Here is a 6,964-nt window from a genome sequence, read left to right on the forward strand (position 1 = left end):
AGCTCTCCTGCCGGGCGTGGGTTTGCGTCAGCGCCCGGTAACATTATGGAAGCTAAAAGAAAGAAAAAAGAAACAAATCTAAGTGCGATTGCTGGTGTCTAAATACATTTTGCATAATAATTTGGAACACGGGACCGTGTTCCAAATTATTATGCAAGTGATATTTATCTCAGATTTTCCTAAATAGCTTTACTCGTCGTGCCGACCGGAGGGAGGCCACTCCCCGCCGCAGCTGAACAGTCATCCCGGCCTAGTGGAGGTCTGCGCAGGGGGGGTCTTCCTTGAAATGTTACCCGGCTTTTGAGCTCTCCTGTCCGGCGTGGGTTTGCGTCAGCGGCCGGTGTCATTTACTCGTCGTGCCGACCGGAGGGAGGCCACTCCCCGCCACAGCTGAACAGTCATCCCGGCCTAGTGGAGGTCTGCGCAGGGGGGGTCTTCCTTGAAATGTTACCCGGCTTTTGAGCTCTCCTGTCCGGCGTGGGTTTGCGTCAGCGGCCGGTGTCATTTACTCGTCGTGTCCACCGGAGGGAGGCCACTCCCCGCCGCAGCTGCAGCGGCAGCTTTGAAACGTCATCCCGGCCCCCTGGAACTGTGCGCGGGGGGGGCGATGCGTCCCGTGCGAGGTACCAGGTCGCGCTGCGCCGTCTGCCTGGCCGCTTTGGGCCCGCTGGAAGTCTATTAAAGCTCCGCGATCTCCGCCTCGGTGCTTAAAAAGCGTCCATCCGCTCTCCTGGAGCTTCTTTCGGTCATCTCGTCCGCGTGCACGGCCTGCCGGTGGCACCGGCTGGAGCTCCGCAAAAAGCTCCATTTCTGTTAAAAATGCTTAGCCGCGTCCCTGGAAGCCCAATCGGGCGTAGAAAGTGAGGGGGAAGGCCCCCAAAGCACCGGCTGGAAGTCCCAAAAAAGCTCCATGATTGGTCAATAATGCTTAGCCGCCTCCCTGGAAGCCTAATCGGGCATAAAAAGCTAGGCGGAACGGCCCCAAAGCTCCACACGGAAGTCCCAAAAAAGCTCCATGATTGGTCAATAATGCTTAGCCGCCTCCCTGGAAGCCTAATCGGGCATAAAAAGCTAGGCGGAACGGCCCCAAAGCTCCACACGGAAGTCCCAAAAAAGCTCCATGATTGGTCAATAATGCTTAGCCGCCTCCCTGGAAGCCTAATCGGGCATAAAAAGCTAGGCGGAACGGCCCCAAAGCTCCACACGGAAGTCCCAAAAAAGCTCCATGATTGGTCAATAATGCTTAGCCGCCTCCCTGGAAGCCTAATCGGGCATAAAAAGCTAGGCGGAACGGCCCCAAAGCTCCACACGGAAGTCCCAAAAAAGCTCCATGATTGGTCAATAATGCTTAGCCGCCTCCCTGGAAGCCTAATCGGGCATAAAAAGCTAGGCGGAACGGCCCCAAAGCTCCACACGGAAGTCCCAAAAAAGCTCCATGATTGGTCAATAATGCTTAGCCGCCTCCCTGGAAGCCTAATCGGGCATAAAAAGCTAGGCGGAACGGCCCCAAAGCTCCACACGGAAGTCCCAAAAAAGCTCCATGATTGGTCAATAATGCTTAGCCGCCTCCCTGGAAGCCTAATCGGGCATAAAAAGTTAGGCGGAACGGCTCCAAAGCTCCACACGGAAGTCCCAAAAAAGCTCCATGATTGGTCAATAATGCTTAGCCGCCTCCCTGGAAGCCTAATCGGGCATAAAAAGTTAGGCGGAACGGCCCCAAAGCTCCACACGGAAGTCCCAAAAAAGCTCCATGATTGGTCAATAATGCTTAGCCGCCTCCCTGGAAGCCTAATCGGGCATAAAAAGTTAGGCGGAACGGCCCCAAAGCTCCACACGGAAGTCCGAAAAAAGCTAAAAAATTTTCTAAGTGCCAACGGCTCATTCGCCGTAATGTGTCCGCTCCGCGCTGGTTCCCCGGTCGGCCGCGAATAGCGCAAAATCAGCCTCACGGAAGTTCGAAAAAAGCTCAAAAATTTTCTAAGTGCCAACGGCTCATTCGCCGTAATGTGTCCGCTCCGCGCTGGTTCCCCGGTCGGCCGCGAATAGCGCAAAATCAGCCTCACGGAAGTTCGAAAAAAGCTCAAAAATTTTCTAAGTGCCAACGGCTCATTCGCCGTAATGTGTCCGCTCCGCGCTGGTTCCCCGGTCGGCCGCGAATAGCGCAAAAATCAGCCTAAGTGCAGTACCAACCTTGGCGTGTTGGTGCGCCAGAGTACGATGAGTTGGTCCCCCTAGTCACTGTACTCATTACCTTTACCCCCTAATCGCAAAATATAGTCAGAACGTATATGCAGAAGACTATTTTTTTCTTTTTTAAAATTTTCTAAGTGCCAGCGGATGCTGGCACACGAACTGTCCGAGCTACGACGGTTCTCCGGTCGGACAGCGAGGGTGAAAAAGCGGTCCTAAAATCACCGAGGGCTGCCGCACAAGTTGTCCGAGTGGCGACGGTTCCCCGGTCGGCCACGAATGTCGAAAATTCGGCCTCTCCACCACGGAGGTCGGTGAGAATTTCAGAATATTTTCTAAGTGCCAACGGCTCTTGCGCCGTAAAGTGTCCGCTTTGCCTGGTTCCCTCGGTCGGCCACAAATAGCGAAAAATCAGCCTCTCCTTCTGGAGCTCGCCTAAGTGCCAACGGCTCTTGCGCCGTAATGTGTCCGCTTTGTCTGGTTCCCTCGGTCGGCCACAAACGGCGAAAAATCAGCCTCTCATTCTGGAGCTCGTGCCAACTTTGGCGAATATTTTCTAAGTGCCAACGGCTCTTGCGCCGTAATGTGTCCGCTTTGCCTGGTTCCCTCGGTCGGCCACAAATAGCGAAAAAATCAGCCTCTCCTTCTGGAGCTCGCCTAAGTGCCAACGGCTCTTGCGCCGTAATGTGTCCGCTTTGCCTGGTTCCCTCGGTCGGCCACAAACGGCGAAAAATCAGCCTCTCATTCTGGAGCTCGTGCCAACTTTGGCGAATATTTTCTAAGTGCCAACGGCTCTTGCGCCGTAATGTGTCCGCTTTGCCTGGTTCCCTCGGTCGGCCACAAATAGCGAAAAAATCAGCCTCTCCTTCTGGAGCTCGCCTAAGTGCCAACGGCTCTTGCGCCGTAATGTGTCCGCTTTGTCTGGTTCCCTCGGTCGGCCACAAACGGCGAAAAATCAGCCTCTCATTCTGGAGCTCGTGCCAACTTTGGCGAATATTTTCTAAGTGCCAACGGCTCTTGCGCCGTAATGTGTCCGCTTTGCCTGGTTCCCTCGGTCGGCCACAAATAGCGAAAAAATCAGCCTCTCCTTCTGGAGCTCGCCTAAGTGCCAACGGCTCTTGCGCCGTAATGTGTCCGCTTTGCCTGGTTCCCTCGGTCGGCCACAAACGGCGAAAAATCAGCCTCTCATTCTGGAGCTCGTGCCAACTTTGGCGAATATTTTCTAAGTGCCAACGGCTCTTGCGCCGTAATGTGTCCGCTTTGCCTGGTTCCCTCGGTCGGCCACGAACGGCGAAAAATCAGCCTCTCCTTCTGGAGCTCGCCTAAGTGCCAACGGCTCTTGCGCCGTAATGTGTCCGCTTTGCCTGGTTCCCTCGGTCGGCCACAAATAGCGAAAAACCAGCCTCTCCTTCTGGAGCTCGCCTAAGTGCCAACGGCTCTTGCGCCGTAATGTGTCCGCTTTGCCTGGTTCCCTCGGTCGGCCACAAATAGCGAAAAACCAGCCTCTCCTTCTGGAGCTCGCCTAAGTGCCAACGGCTCTTGCGCCGTAATGTGTCCGCTTTGCCTGGTTCCCTCGGTCGGCCACAAACGGCGAAAAACCAGCCTCTCCTTCTGGAGCTCGCCTAAGTGCCAACGGCTCTTGCGCCGTAATGTGTCCGCTTTGCCTGGTTCCCTCGGTCGGCCACAAATAGCGAAAAATCAGCCTCTCCTTCTGGAGCTCGTGCCAACTTTGGCGAATATTTTCTAAGTGCCAACGGCTCTTGCGCCGTAATGTGTCCGCTTTGCCTGGTTCCCTCGGTCGGCCACAAATAGCGAAAAACCAGCCTCTCCTTCTGGAGCTCGCCTAAGTGCCAACGGCTCTTGCGCCGTAATGTGTCCGCTTTGCCTGGTTCCCTCGGTCGGCCACAAATAGCGAAAAACCAGCCTCTCCTTCTGGAGCTCGCCTAAGTGCCAACGGCTCTTGCGCCGTAATGTGTCCGCTTTGCCTGGTTCCCTCGGTCGGCCACAAACGGCGAAAAATCAGCCTCTCCTTCTGGAGCTCGCCTAAGTGCCAACGGCTCTTGCGCCGTAATGTGTCCGCTTTGCCTGGTTCCCTCGGTCGGCCACAAATAGCGAAAAACCAGCCTCTCCTTCTGGAGCTCGCCTAAGTGCCAACGGCTCTTGCGCCGTAATGTGTCCGCTTTGCCTGGTTCCCTCGGTCGGCCACAAACGGCGAAAAATCAGCCTCTCCTTCTGGAGCTCGCCTAAGTGCCAACGGCTCTTGCGCCGTAATGTGTCCGCTTTGCCTGGTTCCCTCGGTCGGCCACAAATAGCGAAAAACCAGCCTCTCCTTCTGGAGCTCGCCTAAGTGCCAACGGCTCTTGCGCCGTAATGTGTCCGCTTTGCCTGGTTCCCTCGGTCGGCCACAAACGGCGAAAAATCAGCCTCTCCTTCTGGAGCTCGCCTAAGTGCCAACGGCTCTTGCGCCGTAATGTGTCCGCTTTGCCTGGTTCCCTCGGTCGGCCACAAATAGCGAAAAACCAGCCTCTCCTTCTGGAGCTCGCCTAAGTGCCAACGGCTCTTGCGCCGTAATGTGTCCGCTTTGCCTGGTTCCCTCGGTCGGCCACAAACGGCGAAAAATCAGCCTCTCCTTCTGGAGCTCGCCTAAGTGCCAACGGCTCTTGCGCCGTAATGTGTCCGCTTTGCCTGGTTCCCTCGGTCGGCCACAAATAGCGAAAAACCAGCCTCTCCTTCTGGAGCTCGCCTAAGTGCCAACGGCTCTTGCGCCGTAATGTGTCCGCTTTGCCTGGTTCCCTCGGTCGGCCACAAACGGCGAAAAATCAGCCTCTCCTTCTGGAGCTCGCCTAAGTGCCAACGGCTCTTGCGCCGTAATGTGTCCGCTTTGCCTGGTTCCCTCGGTCGGCCACAAATAGCGAAAAACCAGCCTCTCCTTCTGGAGCTCGCGCCAACTTTGTCAAAAAATTTCTAAGTGCCAACGGCTCTTGCGCCGTAAAGTGTCCGCTTTGCCTGGTTCCCTCGGTCGGCCACAAATAGCGAAAAATCAGCCTCTCCTTCTGGAGCTCGCCTAAGTGCCAACGGCTCTTGCGCCGTAATGTGTCCGCTTTGCCTGGTTCCCTCGGTCGGCCACAAATAGCGAAAAACCAGCCTCTCCTTCTGGAGCTCGCCTAAGTGCCAACGGCTCTTGCGCCGTAATGTGTCCGCTTTGCCTGGTTCCCTCGGTCGGCCACAAATAGCGAAAAATCAGCCTCTCCTTCTGGAGCTCGCCTAAGTGCCAACGGCTCTTGCGCCGTAATGTGTCCGCTTTGCCTGGTTCCCTCGGTCGGCCACAAATAGCGAAAAACCAGCCTCTCCTTCTGGAGCTCGCGCCAACTTTGTCAAAAAATTTCTAAGTGCCAACGGCTCTTGCGCCGTAAAGTGTCCGCTTTGCCTGGTTCCCTCGGTCGGCCACAAATAGCGAAAAATCAGCCTCTCCTTCTGGAGCTCGTGCCAACTTTGGCGAATATTTTCTAAGTGCCAACGGCTCTTGCGCCGTAATGTGTCCGCTTTGCCTGGTTCCCTCGGTCGGCCACAAATAGCAAAAAATCAGCCTCTCCTTCTGGAGCTCGCCTAAGTGCCAACGGCTCTTGCGCCGTAAAGTGTCCGCTTTGTCTGGTTCCCTCGGTCGGCCACAAACGGCGAAAAATCAGCCTCTCCTTCTGGAGCTCGTGCCAACTTTGGCGAATATTTTCTAAGTGCCAACGGCTCTTGCGCCGTAAAGTGTCCGCTTTGTCTGGTTCCCTCGGTCGGCCACAAATAGCGAAAAATCAGCCTCTCCTTCTGGAGCTCGCGCAAGTGCCAACGGCTCTTGCGCCGTAAAGTGTCCGCTTTGTCTGGTTCCCTCGGTCGGCCACAAATAGCGAAAAATCAGCCTCTCCTTCTGGAGCTCGTGCCAACTTTGGCGAATATTTTCTAAGTGCCAACGGCTCTTGCGCCGTAATGTGTCCGCTTTGTCTGGTTCCCTCGGTCGGCCACAAATAGCGAAAAATCAGCCTCTCCTTCTGGAGCTCGTGCCAACTTTGGCGAATATTTTCTAAGTGCCAACGGCTCTTGCGCCGTAAAGTGTCCGCTTTGCCTGGTTCCCTCGGTCGGCCACAAATAGCGAAAAACCAGCCTCTCCTTCTGGAGCTCGCGCCAACTTTGTCAAAAAATTTCTAAGTGCCAACGGCTCTTGCGCCGTAAAGTGTCCGCTTTGCCTGGTTCCCTCGGTCGGCCACAAATAGCGAAAAATCAGCCTCTCCTTCTGGAGCTCGCGCCAACTTTGTCAAAAAATTTCTAAGTGCCAACGGCTCTTGCGCCGTAAAGTGTCCGCTTTGCCTGGTTCCCTCGGTCGGCCACAAATAGCGAAAAATCAGCCTCTCCTTCTGGAGCTCGCGCCAACTTTGTCGAAAAATTTCTAAGTGCCAACGGCTCTTGCGCCGTAAAGTGTCCGCTTTGTCTGGTTCCCTCGGTCGGCCGCAAATAGCGAAAAATCAGCCTCTCGCCCGTCAGGTACCAGGCGTTGGGGTACCAGGGGTAAGTGCAGTACCAGCTTTGGTCTGTTGGTGCGCCAGAGTACGATGAGTTGGTCCCCCTAGTCACTGTACTCATTACCTTTACCCCCAAATCGCAAAATATAGTCAGAACGAGTGTGGGGAACACAAGTTTTGGCCCCGAGAACCAGGCGGCTGGTGTCTCTAGCGATGTGTTCCCCCCCAAAAAGTGTTCACATGCTCGGACAGCGAACCTAGGAGCTACC

The sequence above is a fragment of the Syngnathus typhle genome, unplaced genomic scaffold, assembly GCF_033458585.1.
Source record: "Syngnathus typhle isolate RoL2023-S1 ecotype Sweden unplaced genomic scaffold, RoL_Styp_1.0 HiC_scaffold_191, whole genome shotgun sequence".
NCBI classification, from domain to species: Eukaryota; Metazoa; Chordata; class Actinopteri; order Syngnathiformes; family Syngnathidae; genus Syngnathus; species Syngnathus typhle.